Source organism: Catharus ustulatus, chromosome 11 (assembly GCF_009819885.2).
Source record: "Catharus ustulatus isolate bCatUst1 chromosome 11, bCatUst1.pri.v2, whole genome shotgun sequence".
NCBI lineage: Eukaryota > Metazoa > Chordata > Aves > Passeriformes > Turdidae > Catharus > Catharus ustulatus.
In genome coordinates this window covers 3,621,765-3,639,122 of record NC_046231.1, presented here as the reverse complement: position 1 = coordinate 3,639,122, position 17,358 = coordinate 3,621,765, and the positions used below count along the sequence as shown (strand labels likewise).

Below are 17,358 nucleotides of genomic sequence, written 5' to 3'. Positions count from 1 at the left end.
TCTCCTTGGCAACACACACAGTAAAACACAGCTTAGAAATATTGCTTTTTTCTAATATCATTAATATTTTTATGGTATCCCCTATAGTATGAGTCATCAGAAGGAAAATGTTGGTTCAGGCTGAGAATCTCTGATCCTTTTCATAGCACCACTATTTGCAACTATCTTAATTACCAATGTAAGGATTTGTGGAAAGGATCTAGAAATAATAGGAATAAGCCTTTTAACAGGAACAGCAATTATGCAGATACAACAGATGCTAATAACAATTTCATTCCTGTGGAAAAATGATTAAGGCTTAAAAGTACAATAACAGAGAGGCAGAAGAAGAGTACAAGGAGGTGTAGATGACACAGACAATGTATGTATGTGTGATCACAATTACTAATTTTAAAAGAACTTTCACACTAAAATCATTCCAAAACTATCTTCTCAACAGCAATCTGTTTGCCTTTCATTCTGTTTTCCTGCTGCCTGTTGCCCTGGTTCAGCTATTTACCACTTCTGTTTCCTATCATAGGCAAAACAACAGAGCAGGTGTTGAACCAGGGTCTTTAATATCTAGTTAATAATTCTGCCAGAACTATTCTGAATACTTTAAATATTTGTTTCATCCTGGTAATATCAAATTTATTTTAGCAGCTTCCTCAGGGTCTGGAGCTGCTGGTCACAGGGTCCTGGAGCTCTCTGCAGATGTGGGATGTTCCAGAGCAGAAGTAGTTCTGTGTGAGCAATGCCTCAGTGGACTTCTCTGAAAAACACACACAGAGCAAGAGAGAAGGCTTTAAATTACCACTGGGCTCAGGGTTTAATGGAATGAGTGGTGGAATTAAAGTTCATGGCTCAACTTGTGTTAGTGCTAGACTTTCTGTTAAGTTCAAAAATTGTTCATTAAGATAATTAAAGTTCTGGGCCATCTCACCCATCAATCAGTCTTCCTTCTGAGCACTTAACAGTTATTGCTGAATAGACTCTGAAATAACCCATTAACTCAGTACAGGTTTGCCAGAAATTATAGGTGCTTTGAGATGGCTGGGAATGAAAGGTGGCACATAAATCAAAGGCATTGCCATCATCTGATGCTCCCAAAGCCTGCTCTGGAGTTACCTCAATCATTAAGGGCTGCTATCACAGCCATTTGCATTGGAATATGGGACTTCAGTTCATTTCCAAGATCAAAAAGGGAGGTGATGAATCTGCCACTCCGGCAGAGATCCTGGCGAGGGATCCCAGAGCCAGGAGGATTTATGGAGCTGTCCTTCAGAGCAGAGCAGGGAGTCATAAACCTGGTAAAGACATTTTCAAATCAAACCATTTCCTCTGCAAATGTCCACACAAAAAAACAGCTCAGCAAATTCCAGAGCACTGTGGAAGAAATCTTCAGCCCTGTGCACACAATATTTTTGGAAATACTGCACCTCCTCTTCGTGATATCAGCCACAGAAGCAACTGAGAGGAAAATTACTCAGTGCACTCTGTATTGAAGTGTTCTAGGGGTTCTCTCTGTTGTTTAATGGCACAGGGGTGTGCAGGCATACAGCACACCAGAGTCAGCTTTAGAACAGGCACTGCCAGCACTGCGGCTGTGGTACTTTTGAATTTAGCACTAACTCACCTCTTGATAATTGGTTTCTGTTTCTTCACTGAAATTGGCTCCTAAAGGGGATTGTTTCCATGCCAGCTGCCCTGGTAACACAGACAAGGTTCTCCAGCACAAAGCTGATTTGGATAGAGATGTACAAGCAATGCCACAATCCAGATGCCACCTCACGGGGAAATTTCACGACGATTTAAGAAGTGCTGTGTTCACTCCTTCCTGCTGTGGGTTAACCCTGGGAGGGCAGAACAGGTCCCTGAGTTCTCTCAGATTGCAACTTTCCCACCATCTAGTGGCTGAAGAGTTACAGATAATAAAAACTCTTCACAGACCTGTACCTCATGGAGGGGTTTTTAATTATTTTTTGTCTTTTAATAAGGCTTCTTGTATGAGGAAAGCACCAAGCAAGGCTACGTTACAGCTGGCATTTTCTGCTTCAGCATCTATGTTTTCACATTTTAAAAAGTTTCTTACTCCTTATATACAGGAGACAGGAGCCCTGAACAAATCCTTGAGTGGCATTTGCCAGCAGAGGAAAATGAGCTTATTCCCGGTGGGGTATCAGCCTCACTAACATGTGCTACCCTAAAATAAGGGATTGGTACCAAAGTCACTGCTGAGTGCTACACTCTGGAAAGAGAGGATGAGCACCACAGCAGGCAGATCATGTCAGAAAGATCCCATTTGAGCAGACTTTGGGAGCTGTTAGGGCAGGTTTGGGAGGGTGTCCGGTCTGCTGGGCCTCCCTTGCTCTCACACAAACCCTGGCACAGCACTCGGACATGCAGGGGGAGCTGGAGGCTGTGGCTTTCTGAACCGCTTCCTTTGAACATTTCCAGACATGGTCATGGAATTAAGAGTTCAATCACTGCTCAGTACTTTGAGAAATGTGTTCCAGAGATGTCAAAAAGGATGCTTTGAACTTATGGCAAGTGCTGGTTTTCTATACATCCTTCAAAGGAGTGTCCTAAATCTGTTCTGTGAGACACACAAAGAGTAGATATTAGCACTTCTGGTATTTCCTGAGATGAATTCGGGGGTGTTTACAGAGAGTTATGAAAAATAAGACCCATATCTGGCTTTCTGTTGTTCCCTGACAAACTTAGCAGGAGCAGCACATGAAATGCTCAGTCATGATCTATTCTGTGACAGATTTTTGCAGGATTTAAAAAGCACCAAAAAATAATGCTGTTTTTCCAGATGTTTCAGTAGTTTGTGATGAAAGCAAGAACCAGTGTGAGCAAAGAGCCACTTTCTTTTGTGTTTCCAAGTAAACAGTGGCACCCAGGAGCTCTCAGCTGCATCCTTGTGGTGGAAGAAGCAATGTGAGAAGTTTTTGCACTCCACCTGGAAAGGCTGATGGTGTCCAAGGGCTCACCCCAGATAGATACTGAATGGCCTTGCAGCACTGCAACATACAGCAAATGCAATGTTAGTGGAACAAAACCCTTTAAATTGGTTTTAAAGTTCTCTAATTCAACCTTCACATAGAACAAAAACATTAAACCACCTTAAAGTAAAAAAGCAAAAGGTTTTCTCACCCTACAGGATGTGTCTGCCTCCCCCATTCAGGTCAAACTGCACAGCTCAACACATCCCAGCAGTTCTGGGGAAAAATTTGGGTAACTGCATTTTAAGTAGATTCCTCTGCAATATTTATGAACTCTGGCCATAATTTTCTAGTTCAAAAGTAACATAGCATCCCCCTTTTCCACTTAAATGTAGAAGATTATTTAAGTCTACATCCAAAAGCAGCTCTTGGCAGTTGAGCTGCTGCAGCCTCCCTCAGTAGAAATCACAAGACTGTTTCCTGTGGTCAAAATTAATATTGAAAAAATGCAATTAAATATCCATATGTCCTTTTCTGCTGCAGGTTTTTCCAAGTCTGTAACAAAAACTTGTCTGCTTTGCCAATGGGATCACTTGTACTCTCAATTTTCTACTTTAGAACACTCCAAACATCAGTGTTTAACCTTACACTGAACTGAACATACACAGATTTCCAGCTCCTCCTGTCCTCCTTTCCAGCTGTGACACTTCCATCTATTTTAATCTGTATTTTATTTTATTGCAATGCTCTGTGCTAACATTTTTTGGCAGTGGTTTAGATGCAAACTCCACTTGTAAAAGTGAGACTTGGGCAAGGAAACACATTCACTTCCTTACAGAGAAAAGGGAAGAAAAGAGCAGCCAAAAGGGTCCTGAGTTTAGGATGATGAGGGCCATGTTTAGAATTACTCTGCTTTATTTTCAATGAAAGATTATAAGCACTCTCCTCTGATAGCTCTAGGCATGTGAGGAAAAGGAATCTCAGAAATTATGGCAAATTAAACATAGTGGATAGCAGACAAAAGGTGATCTCCTACCAACAAATCTTGGTACTTTTCACATTGTGTCTCATCCAGTGAACTCCTCCTATGGCAAAAATAACCCAGGATATCAAACCCTTCTGCACAACTGACACAGAGATACAGCTGAAACACTCCCACAGAGCCATGAAATAGTCATTGAAGGAACAGACCAGCTTCATGTAACACTTGAGAACCAGCATATGGAAATATTTGGGTTTTTGACCACTCAGTGATGTATATTTTTCTTTTCAGAGTTTTGGCAATCTACATCAGGGCACTGGGAGCCATGGAGATTTCCTGACAATGTTTCTGGGTGAGGAATGCAGCAGCTGGAGTGTGCAGGACCTGAGCACTGCAGCCCCCCCAGCAGCTGCCAAACCTGCCCTGGGATTGGGGCTGCACCTCCAGCATCCCCACTCTGCCTGTGCCACAGAGGGGGTTCCTCTCCACAAGTCAAAAATCCACTCAGGAAGGGACCATCTTTCAGGAAATACATGGAAAATTGTTTCAAGGCTTTAAGCTCTGGACTGTTTGCTTTGCCTCACCTGCCCCATGCAGAGCCAGAACTAGCAGCATGTTCCAGGATGGCCCCGTTGTGTTCTTCCCCCAGTTCTGGTGCTGTTGCCACTGAGGAAGAAGAGAATCTGATTTAGAGCCATCAAACACCAGCAGTTCCCCGACAGCAGCCAGGGCAGTGCTCCCAGCAAGGCACCCTGTCATCTGGGGAGCTGCCAAAGCCTCAGCACCCCTCCCACTGCCCCACCAGGACTTTGGAACAGCAAATCCTGGTTATGAACAGCTTTAGGAACTCGTGTTCTTGTCAGCAGATGAGAAATTAATCAGCAGCATTTCCTGATTTAAATAGCCAATAAAGGACCCAGAGAGCTCACCAACAAAAAAGTATCAGAGCTCATTTAATAAATTATTCACTCTGAATTATTTTTCTAAATCTAATATACAGTTCCTATACATAGGGGAGGAGAGGGGGAACATTAGCAGGTTTTAGACGTATTTTAGAAATGTTCATGTCAATTGTATATAATTTTCAAGGTTAATGGCTTTTTGATACATAATAATGGAACTCCCATTCATTGTACATATCCTAGTTGCAAAACCTGTTTCATTTGCATAATCATAAATTGCAGTCAAGCAATCCTCAGCATGTGGTTATTCATTTGATGAAAATGTAAATTTCAATTTTATTTTTGTTCGATTGCACACACACTGCATTTACTGAATATGAGAAAAAGCATTTTAATTTAACCAATGAATTCAGCTCATTACCACCTCTTAAGAACATTGAGTAGCCCAGAATTTCGGGACAAGATGCATTTTTAAGCAATGATTTACTATTAACTGATATTTTTGTTTTATGTTTCAACACCTAAAAAAAGTTACTGTGTTTATTTTTATGCAAATAAATTCCTTTTAGGATGTGAAATTAATCTGCTATTTTACATACAAAGTCAGTGTAGTAGCATCAAAAAGAAAGGGACTCAATTAAAAAAAAAATAAAGGCAGACATTTAAAGCTAACATTGAGTGAAATCCATGGAAATAAAAGTAATCTCTTGTGCTTGGGACCTAAAAAAGATTCTAATGTAAAAATGAGTACTCAGATCAACTGATCTGCTTACACAACTGAGAATTTTGGCCTGGCTCTGTTGGAAGATTAGCTAAAAAGCTGAAAAGAGTAGCTAAAAAGCTGAAATCTTTTCCACTTGCAAACTGAATATATTACAGAGGCATCCCTGAGAGAAAACAGTGCAATTCCCTGGGAGAGGCCTTGCATACAAACCAGCTTCAAGAGCTTCAAACCCCTCTTTAATGTCAAGAAGCTTTGCAGAGGCCGGGAAACGTGTTGGGAATTAACCTGGTGTGCTGTCCTTTGGTGGGGTCACAGTCCCTGCACCCACCCCAGGTTGCTCCCGCCATGGATCCATGGAAATCTCATTCCCAGTTAATGAGAGCTCACTCAGCACCAGAGGCGGGATTTCCCAGCTACAGGTGGGCATCCTCCAGGGCCCCTTTGGTTGACTGAAATTAATTTGCTCTGACATTATAACTATTCCTTCTAATTAAGCCGAGTTCATGATCTTTATGGAAGAGAAGTAAAGCTTAGAAAGATGAACAAGCCCAAACATTTTGAGATCATATAAGTAATAATTTCTACTGACACAACTTCAGATTTAATTAAAAATGTGTCTGATAATCACAGTAATGGGCCTTATTTTAATAAATAATTTCTATTGCATATCTTGTGAAGATTAACCTGGATTCCCTTTCTCTTCAGAGGTACCACAAGTATAAGTAATTAAACTTTACAAATTGATAAAGTCTAACATTAGAATTCCCTGTTTGCCTTGCTACCTCCAGCCAATCCCTCTCCCCTCCAACAAACAAACATTTTCCTCTGCCCTGTTTAGTTGCAGTCATTCCTTCTCCTGGCTTTAGGATAGATTATCTCCTGGAATGACATCATCACAGCCATAGATGGGTGAGCATACTGCTCCTTTCCACCCAGAAATCCTGACTGGATGTGAAAGATGATTTGGGACATTTGTTCATAATGTTTTGATGTCCCACACTTCAGCCGGGTGAATAACTGGAACATCTATAATTACCAGGAACATTTAGTGTCCTCTCAGAGATCCCTTGATGGGGATAAAGGTCAGTGCAGAAAACCTGATCTACTCCTCATACACAGCCCAGAGCTTTCTGGGATCTGCTGGGTGTGCTCCTTCTGGGGCCCACAGGTGTGTCCAGCACACCAGGGCAATGTGGGATTTCTTCTGCGTGGTTTGCAAACCGAAGGTCACCCCAAAACTACAGCCCCAGGAGGCAAGTGCAGCCTTGGTGGCGTCTGCTGTGACAGTGGCTGACAGGAGCCAGCCAGGGCTTTTGGACCACGCTGTGGGTGAACAGCCAGCACTCAGAGCGGGGCCCCATGTCCCTGTCAGTCCATAGGAAAGCTGCTTTGGACAAAGGAAAAACATTCAAAACAGGACAGGGAAATACGGACCTTGTTACGCCTCTGCTCCAAAGCTAAGGAGATACACACGTAAAACCTGATGGTAGACTGTGGTTTCCTTTGGGCAACTCATTGCTGAATTTCATTTCCCTGACAGATCTCATTAAATTCTGAGGTGTATTTCTGGCAACACCCATGGATTTTGATGATTGCTGTAGAACACAAATATTGATTACATATATTTCCTTGGTAGAGAAAGTATTTTCTTTTTTTCTTATAGCAGGTAGTGCTATGCAGAATGCAATGAACTCAGAAAGTCAAAATTGTCACTGAACTTGTCTGAAGTGTCTTTTTATATTTTAAGTATTTAACTACAGATTTCAAAATTCTAACCTACTGTGTAGTATCTTCCCATCACCTAGAGTAAACTGGGAAGAGGTTTAGGTATATAGTGGGAAATATCTAGAAAGGGGGACCCCTCCTGGAACAGAGCAGCTGGGATGGCTGGCATTTCCCTGGAATGCTCTGGCACAGCACCACTCCCAGCTCATTACCAGGGTTGAGGGTTTTTCTGGGCACTTTCCATGCTGGGCTGAGCCTCCCAGTGCTCTGCAGGGCTCCCTCCATGCCAGTGCCTAGCCCCAAAGCTAGAGCACACTTTGGGACACAGCCTCCTTTCAGGACTAGAGCCACGCTTTGCAAGGATTTAACAGCCCCAGACCAGCTGGCAGGGGCTCCATAAGAATCAGGTAAACTGAGTGGCACCTAAAAACAAATTTATTTTCCATGTGCTTCACACTGCATTATCCTGTGGAGAGCTGGATTGCTGAATTTCACAGAAAACAGTCTGGGGAAACAAAAATAATAGTTCATAAAACTTATTAGCCTATTCACTTGGGAGCACAGCTTCATTTTGCAGACCACATTAAGAACTCCAAGTTCAGCTCCTTATGTTTTAACTCTAAGCATCTCCTTGTTCAATTAAGGCAACTCAATTAATTTGTTTTTTTTCCAGTTTCTCCTATGTATGAAACGACTCTCTTATTATTCTGGGCAACGTGGCACAACATAAAAATATGGATTAAAGAGAAAATGAGAACTACGGAAAAATAATGTAACATATTTTATATCAATGCCAAAACTGAAACAAACAAAAGTATTCTCTTGGTGTGTGAATTAGCAGCTTCAACACTCGCTGTGGGATTAAACAACATAGTGGAGGAGTAATTCAAGCAGTGGCTCAATAACTTAATTGAGCAAACATAGTTAATGCTTCAGTTTCTCCATCCCATAATATAAACAGGAATGTCCAAGGCAGAAAAGCCTCCCACGTGCCCCACAGAGGTGATGTGTGTCACCAAATCTGGGTCTGGATGTACAGGATAATGACATACAAAAAAACCCAAAAAGCAACCCCCTGACCATTAATTGCTGAATTCCTGACAAACCTGAGCATGTATTGCAGTATGAGCAGCAATAGCTGCAAACTGAGAGCTGCCTGATGGAACAAAATGTAATTTCTGTAGAGAAAATGGAAATAGCATTCTCATATAAGACCACCATGAAGTGCTTCAGCATTTATGTACATAATACACCCACAGTGAAATTTTGTCTTTGTGCTTTCAAATAACCAGGGATTCCATTTAATTATGTACATAAATAATGGATGGCATTCCTTTCCTTCTACTTCATTATTGGTATTTCTTTGTTTATTTATAAATTATTTGCCAGGTTCATTCTGGAAAGAGAAAGGATGTTGTCTCCTCCAGCAAGTTTAGAAACTAGGCAAAACACAAATAGGAAAGGGAGGGAGACTCTGTGCCAGTTTTACTGGTTTGTGTCCAAATAGAAAGAAGAGGACCACGGTATAAAACTTGTTCCAAATTGAAAGGCAGAACCCCAGCTGGTACAAAATGCAGCTATGCCAACTGACCAGATCCAAGTGATGATATAGCCCTGGGTTTTCATCCACCCTATCAAATGCTGTCAGGAAACTCATTTCATTGAAAGAAAAAACCAACAACAAACCAAAAACAATCTAGCAGCAAAACCAAAACAAAACAAGGAGGCATAAGTAGTAAATTAAAATGAAATAAAATCGAATACTAAATCCCCTATCATCTGTATATTTTTGGTTTAAGTGCAAAGTCAGTTCTGCCATTAACACAGTTCTGACTCATTCCATGCAAAGCTCTGGAAAAGTTCTAAGCTGTAGGGCCCTTGGCAACTGGCTTGGAGTGTCATAGATACAAATTTCACTTTTTCTTTCTGCTACACTCAGGAATAAATTGAAAAGTTTAAAATAAGACATTAAATTAGTAAAACAAGCCTGTTTTTAAAATGGAATAAAGAGTGTTCCATTGGTTATCACTTGAAAGGGTTTTCATGCCCCAAGACTTATGATGGTAGCACAATCACAATTCAGCTTTAGGTACAGGGCAAGCAGGACAATTATTCAAATGTGACCTGCAGGTTTTCAATTTTGAACTCAGCCTCTATTGAAACAGGAATGAAATTTTTATAAAATTTAAAGGAATGCACTTGTTAGGACCATGGAGACAAACACATTCCCTAGAGCAGCTCATGTTTCTTGCTGTAACAGCACATAAAATACAGCCAACCTTTATCAGCAAAACTAAGATGTTTTGAGAACCTAGGCTTCCTTTAATATCCCATTATCCTTCATCCCTGAAGGAGGATAATACCCTGGATATGTTTATGTAGCCCAGAAACTTAATTTAAAAAAAAAAAAAATTAAAAGGAAAAAAAAATAAAAGAAATTTAATAGAAGACACATCTGGAAGAATAATTTTAATGAAGTTGTTTCACCTTTACCCTGATGCAAAAATGTGAGGCTCGTGAATAACCACCTGGATTTCCATCCTATGAGTCGAAATATAATTTTGTGACCTGTGCACAGCTTCAGCATCTCATCAATTGCAATATACTCTGGTGAATCACACACTTCAAACCTCCTCATCTCAACAGCAAAGCAACTTCAGCAGGCAGCACAGTCAACAGAGGGTACAAGGTAAATTCATGTTTGTGTTGGGCCTGCAGGAGGATCTCTCACAATCTGACTCAGTCCAAGATCTCCATGATTAAGGCACTTCAACTCAGTCAGCATTTTAACAATGGGACAGAAGTGGCACTTGTATTCCTTAGAGCCTTCCCTCCACAAAAGGATTCCAAGGCACCTCCCATAAAACCCCCACATTTACTCATGTGTTACTCATGTGTATAAGCAAGAAAACATTTTTAAGAGACTTAGACCTTCTCAGGACCAAGTATAAGAACCAACAACCCTCATATTTGAGAAATGCAAAATCTAAAAGGTCGTATGCAAGAGGATCAGGGATTTCTCAGCTATTGGAAACAGTAATAATTCAAGACATTTCAAGTTAAACCAGAATCAGATATTAACACTTTCTGAGAATAAAAGGCCAAATGACTGCATTTATAACAGCTTTTTGTGCAGGCTCATCTCAGAGATCTGATTTCAGATTTATTGTGCCCCAAAACCAGAGGACAAGTAAACCTTCCAGCCCATGAAATGGAACTGCAAAGATCTTCAAGCAAGGATCATTTGTCAGGCATTAAAATAACTTTATTGACAAATTCATAATACTTGCCACAGGCAGCAAATGTAGAGATTTCCATAAGCAGGCTTCTGGCCCCAGCTTCCATTCCGCTGATTGGGAAGAGACAGGAACAGAGACTCCCAAGCTTTTGCAGGTATTTTTGTCTCTAAATCCTGAACCTGTGAAAGGGATCTCACTCATGATGGAGATTTGTTTTCTGGCTGCTCATACTTGGCCACGAGATGCACATTTCTCTCACATTTTTATGGCAGTTGTTAGCAAAACTAAAATTACCTATTAAGATACAGAACCTCCTGGGGTTTTGATAGACATTTGAAACTCTTTGAAATATTCCCTTGGCTTCTGACACTCAAATTGCATGGATGGGTGGCAGTCCTTGGCTCAACATGAGGCAGCCTCCACCTGGCAACCTGCTCTTGAGGCCCTAAAGATTGATGTGCCATTCCAGCATGGACATGCACAGACCATAGATCGCTGTTGGAAGCTCTGAAACCTCAAGTATTCTTAATTTCATTTGAACCAGTCCATATTCAAACAAAGCTGCCCCTGACAAGGACAGCCAGGAGTGCCTGAGTAACAATGAGGATTTGGATGTTGCTGGTGTGTTGTTAGAGAGAAGGAAAGGCACGGAGGAGACTAAAGAAACCTCAAGCTTCTAATTAGAGAGGCTGTGAGGCCGCTGCGAGAAAACAACCGAATGCAGGGTCTGTAAAATAACACCGTGTTCTTTCCAGCACTTTTTATTCTCAATGGGCCTGATCCAATCCTTATTCAGAAAACATTTCACAGACTTCAGGCACGTTGCTATGCAGTGATCTGTGATCTGTTTCATTAATCCGGAAAAATTCTAACTAGGAACACAACACCCTTTGATAATCCCCAAGCACAGCAACAAAGAGGAATGTTTACTACTATCTAGTGAGCCATACATAATATAGCTCATCATCAAACTTCCTTCCTGCACAGCACTAACACAAATCTCCAACATCCCTTGCACCTTCCACAAATCTCAGAGTTCTAAGAATAAAAAAACACAGAGCCAAATTAGATGCTGTGCCACTAAAATAACTATACCCAGCAAGGGCTAGAAAGTGAGGCAACCAGAAAGCTCATGAGTAGTTTTACACTGAGAAATAACAATTTTGAGTCCAAGGAAGTGCTCTTTGCCTGCTGCAGGAAGGTGGCCCTGGCTCCTCTCCCAGGAGAACTGGTGATGTTAAACATCACCGTGTCTGCAGAGAGCAGTCTCAGTGCTCCACTGGCACAAATCCAACCTGTCAAAACACCTGTCTGGAACAGGAAATCCTTCCCAGGGCACACGGGTGAGCATTGTAATGGGTATGGTCTACCCTCCTACAGAACTTTCATTATTATTTTAATACAAAAACTGTTTCTGCTCTACAGCATCGAGCAAAACATTTAAAGTACAGACTAATTATGACTGGCAGGCTGATTTAAATAAGAACTGGTTACAATTAATTATAGCAAAAATAGAATGTTGCATTTTGTATATTTAGCACCGCACCATCTCCCTTTACAATAGTACCTTCAGAGTGCTTTAGCTGAACTATCTCTGAAAATCCTCTGATGTTAAATTGTTTTATACCATCCTCTCTCAGACTTCAGTGTATTTTAGGAGCTGAAAAAACCTGTGTTACTGACTGCAGCAAACCCTTCCCTGTAGTACAACCCTTTCCTTTCTCATTTTGTTCATCTGCATAAAGGTAACCTCCAAATCTGTCTTGGTTAAAATGAAGGTACACAAAGAGGCAGCACAGACAAAGGCAGGTGTGGAGCCAGAGCAGGGGAGGGAGCTCCGCAAACAGCCCACACTGCTGGTGGCCAGCATGGGCTCTGCTGTGGACCTCAGACACTGAGGAAACCGAACACTGGGATGTTTCCCTACAAATCAACAAACAGCCTGAATGTGTGACCTGTAAGCTCTGCAAATATCGCAGGTACAGGGTTGAGCCATCAGCCTGTCACGCCAGTACTGTGACATCAGCCAGCTCAGGGCAGTGGCAGGGAAAGGATGACCCAGCTTTGGTAGATGTGAGCAGCACACATCAGCTGAGGCTCCTGCCTTTCCCTGCTCACAACCCAAACAGCAAATTAGGGAGGAAAAAGGGGGAAGATAATCTGGTGATATTTCTTTGAAGCCTGAATTGCATTTAGGCAGCCAATGCTCACCTCTCTTGCATTTACATCTCATGAATGCTCTAAGAAACAAATCTGCCAACGAAATGTCTACAGAAACAGCAAATTTTGATTAAATACTGGAGCACTTGCAAAAAAACCCTCATAATTCAGAAACACCAGCTATTAGTGATGGAAGTCAGCTAAGAAGTTTTACGGTCTTGGAACGCCAACCACACAACTTTGTAAGTTCAATCAAAAGACCTAGTGCAATTCAATTTAGGTAAACCAAGCACTTGTAAATGATTTCTTCTGCCTTTAATTTGCAGATGCAGATTAAGATTTGTTAGTTGACATGATTCAGAGAAAAATAAAAAGTATACATTCATTGCTGACAATTTATAAGGAGGAAAAGTGCTGAAAGAAAATAACATGAAACAGTCACTTTGAATTACAGATTTTCTCTAGAGCATCTCCAGGAAGGCATTTCTGGGTAGGCAGAAAGTACAGTTTTGTTTAATAAAATGGAATGTGCTAGAATACAAACCCTGTATTCACAAACCCTGCCCTTCCCACGATGTCGAGGTGGCTGGACACATCTCCTCACTCACAGGTTATAACCAGCACAAAGTACAGATTTTTAAAGTTACTTCTGGCTCTGGTATTTTTCAAATATGCACAATGCAAATATTTCTGCTGGAGCCAGTTCTGAACGCTTAAATTCGGCATTTCCACTGCTGACAGGTACTGGGAAGATTCAATAAAACAGAATGACTCCAGGCTCACCCATCTCCTGTAATCACTAGGGAGAAAAAAAACAAAACCAATGTGCTTTTCCTAATAATGCTAAGAGACTTTTTTTCTTGAGTGAAAATAAAGTATGTGCAATTTAAAAGGATGTGAGATATCAAAATCTATATGTGTTTATGTATTATTTGTGCAAGAAACATATTGCTGTTCATTAACTCTTCACTAGAAGTGTTTATTCCTGATCCCTTACAGACCACATCCATTAATGGTAAAGAGCAGACAATTGTAACACACAAGCTCAGCTGATGAACCTCAGGGAAGGTCTGGAGTGAGCAAGGTAAAAGATGGGGATTGGAAAAGTGTGAATTTAATTCTACCCTGAGCTGCTGCATGACCAAAGGGAAATCACTTCCCTCCTGTGTCCCCTGCCCTGCCCTTTGGGATGGGAAACTGCAGGACGGGAGTGACTGCTGGAAATGCCCACTGTCTGAGAGATCCTCCAGCTTCCAGAACTGCAGGGACCCCACTCAGGTGAGAAGCACAGGGGATGTGAATTCATTTCCACAAATGAAACAGAGCTCCAGCAGGGAAACACAGTGATACAGCACACACTGGGAATTTCTGTGCTGGACAGAAACAGAGTTTGATCTCATGTGCACATGGAGTGCTTTGCATCCATAACCTCCAGGACAAAACCAGGAGGAGATCAGGAATTCCTTTCACATGAGGGACACAGAGTGGAGTTTCTGAACTCCAAGAGAGCCACCAAGGTCATGCCTGTGAGAGCTGCCTGGTGGCTGCTAAAGTTATCCACAGGACTTACTGAGTGCAGGGAAATCCTCTGCCTGCTTTCAGTGTGTATCCTGCTGAAGTGGCCAGAGAGAGTTTTGTCAAAATGCTAAAACACTCCAAGATCTCCCATATAAGTGGGCTCCAGACCTCTGCAGAGTTGGTTAATCCAGGCACTGTAAATGAATCCATTGCCACCTGTGGTTTCTAAAATATAGATTTTTGTCTGAAATGGGAAGTGTGCTCCATGCAATGCCACGCTGCCCAGAGGGAGCTTTCTGTAAATCCCAAACCAAAGCTGCTGTTACAAGTTCCTTCTGAGCAGAGATCAGGTTTTGGAGAACATTACAGTTAAAAGGCTGCACATGTGCATATGAATTCAGCATTTCCCCCCTTTTTCCTTTCTCATTAATGACAGTTAGTTTAATGAAGGCTGAATAGGGGAAAAAGGTGTCCCTTTTATTCATTGTTCCTCATCTGAAGCTTTAATTATAGCTTCACAACTCCACAATTACTGTGAGGTAGCGATGACTTCAAACCCAGAGGAGGAGGAGCAGAAGGGATCACTGAACTCAAATATTCTGTTACTCTGCAGTATCCTAAATATTTTTGATTTAACAAGCACGGATGGGAAAAAGTACATATGTCAAATAATCTGAATTTATCAAGTTCTCCATGAAATGCAAATGCCCTTAGAGGTGAAAGAATTTTGATTAGGAGATGTAGAGCATTGCAAAGATGCTGCGTATGTAACATTTCTAAAACTAGATTCACAAAGTACCCTGCAAACTATTTTCTTGTTAGAAATTCTCAGAAACTCTGACAAACTGCACTGCAGGCATGGCACACTGTAAAATCACTAACACTGTAATTAGCTGCTTTATAACCCAGTGTGACTACAGTCCTCAGCTGTGAGATAATGAAATAAAACATTCCTAATATTACTCTCACAAATATTAATACAAAAAATGGATATATTAGCTTTCAAGAGAACAGAGAATTAGCCTGGCATGGAAGCACTGGGAAAAAAATGGAGAAATAATTTCTTTTTGGCAGCAAAGAAAAGAGGTCACAGCCTGAGAAGGTAAAACATACCTGAGGAATACAAATTATTGGACACAATTTGATGATCATTTCTTGCAACAGCAGACATCCTTCTTTGCCCTTGTGCCCACATAGCCCTGCCCCTCAGCTGCTGAGGAGCTCCAGCTCAGGAAAGGCAGTGCCCACACAGCCATGGACAGGCAGTGCTCACACAGCCAAGGACAGGACAGGCAGTGCCCACACAGCCATGGACAGGCACTGCCCACACAGCCAAGGACAGGACAGGCAGTGCCCACACAGCCATGGATAGGACAGGCAGTGCCCACACAGCCAAGGACAGGACAGGCAGTGCCCACACAGCCATGGACAGGCAGTGCCCACACAGCCATGGACAGGACAGGCAGTGCCCACACAGCCATGGACAGGCAATGCCCACACAGCCATGGACAAGCAGTGCCCACACAGCCATGGACAGGACAGGCAGTGCCCACACAGCCATGGACAGGCAGTGCCCACACAGCCATGGACAGGCAGTGCCCACACAGCCATGGACAGGACAGGCAGTGCCCACACAGCCATGGATAGGACAGGCAGTGCCCACACAGCCAAGGACAGGACAGGCAGTGCCCACACAGCCATGGACAGGCAGTGCCCACACAGCCATGGACAGGACAGGCAGTGCCCACACAGCCATGGACAGGCAATGCCCACACAGCCATGGACAAGCAGTGCCCACACAGCCATGGACAGGACAGGCAGTGCCCACACAGCCATGGACAGGCAGTGCCCACACAGCCATGGACAGGCAGTGCCCACACAGCCATGGACAGGACAGGCAGTGCCCACACAGCCATGGACAGGCAATGCCCACACAGCCATGGACAGGACAGGCAATGCCCACACAGCCATGGACAGGCAGTGCCCACACAGCCATGGACAGGACAGGCAGTGCCCACACAGCCATGGACAGGACAGGCAGTGCTCACACAGCCATGGACAGGCAGTGCCCACACAGCCATGGACAGGACAGGCAGTGCTCACACAGCCATGGACAGGCAGTGCCCACACAGCCATGGACAGGACAGACAATGCCCACACAGCCATGGACAGGCAGTGCCCACACAGCCATGGACAGGCACTGCTCACACAGCCATGGACAGGACAGGCAGTGCCCACACAGCCATGGACAGGCAGTGCCCACACAGCCATGGACAGGACAGGCAATGCCCACACAGCCATGGACAGGCAGTGCCCACACAGCCATGGACAGGACAGGCAGTGCCCACACAGCCATGGACAGGCAGTGCCCACACAGCCATGGACAGGACAGGCAATGCCCACACAGCCATGGACAGGACAGGCAGTGCCCACACAGCCATGGACAGGACAGGCAATGCCCACACAGCCATGGACAGGACAGGCAGTGCTCACACAGCCATGGACAGGCAATGCCCACACAGCCATGGACAGGACAGGCACTGCCCACACAGCCATGGACAGGCAATGCCCACACAGCCATGGACAGGACAGGCAGTGCCCACACAGCCATGGACAGGCAGTGCCCACACAGCCATGGACAGGACAGGCAATGCCCACACAGCCATGGACAGGCAGTGCCCACACAGCCATGGACAGGACAGACAATGCCCACACAGCCATGGACAGGCAGTGCCCACACAGCCATGGATAGGACAGGCAGTGCCCACACAGCCATGGACAGGCACTGCTCACACAGCCATGGACAGGACAGGCAGTGCCCACACAGCCATGGACAGGCAATGCCCACACAGCCATGGACAGGCAGTGCCCACACAGCCAGGCCAGGCCTGGCTCAGCTGGGGCCCGAGGGGCTGCAGGGTGAGTGCAGCCCTGGTCTGGTGACCGTCCCTTTCCCTGTCCTTGTCCCTGGCCAGGTGTGGACACAGCTCCCAGCTGGATGGGGCACAAGACCCTCCTGGGGCTGAGGCACTGGGCAAGAGCCCAGGCATGGCAGGGGAGGTTCTCCAGCCTGCCCTGGATTTACTGCTCTGTCTTTGGATTCTGTGGCTCTCGCACATCTGCACTTGGACAACTGCAGCTGCCAAGCAGGAATTCTTTGCACCAAAGAGGTGACACACAG

At 43.7% G+C, this 17,358-nt stretch overlaps 1 long non-coding RNA gene across 1 annotated transcript in view; it reads right to left on the bottom strand.

The window, feature by feature from the left end:
* Positions 1-457: 457 nt before the first annotated feature.
* The window catches only part of LOC117001487, a 31,862-nt gene continuing 14,961 nt past the window's right edge, over positions 458-17,358 (bottom strand). Inside the window, exons 2-3 of the long non-coding RNA XR_004419060.1 lie at positions 4,494-4,575; positions 458-751 (exon numbers count right to left, since the gene is read on the bottom strand). This is a non-coding gene — a long non-coding RNA (uncharacterized LOC117001487). The remainder of the gene's footprint in view (positions 752-4,493; positions 4,576-17,358) is intronic.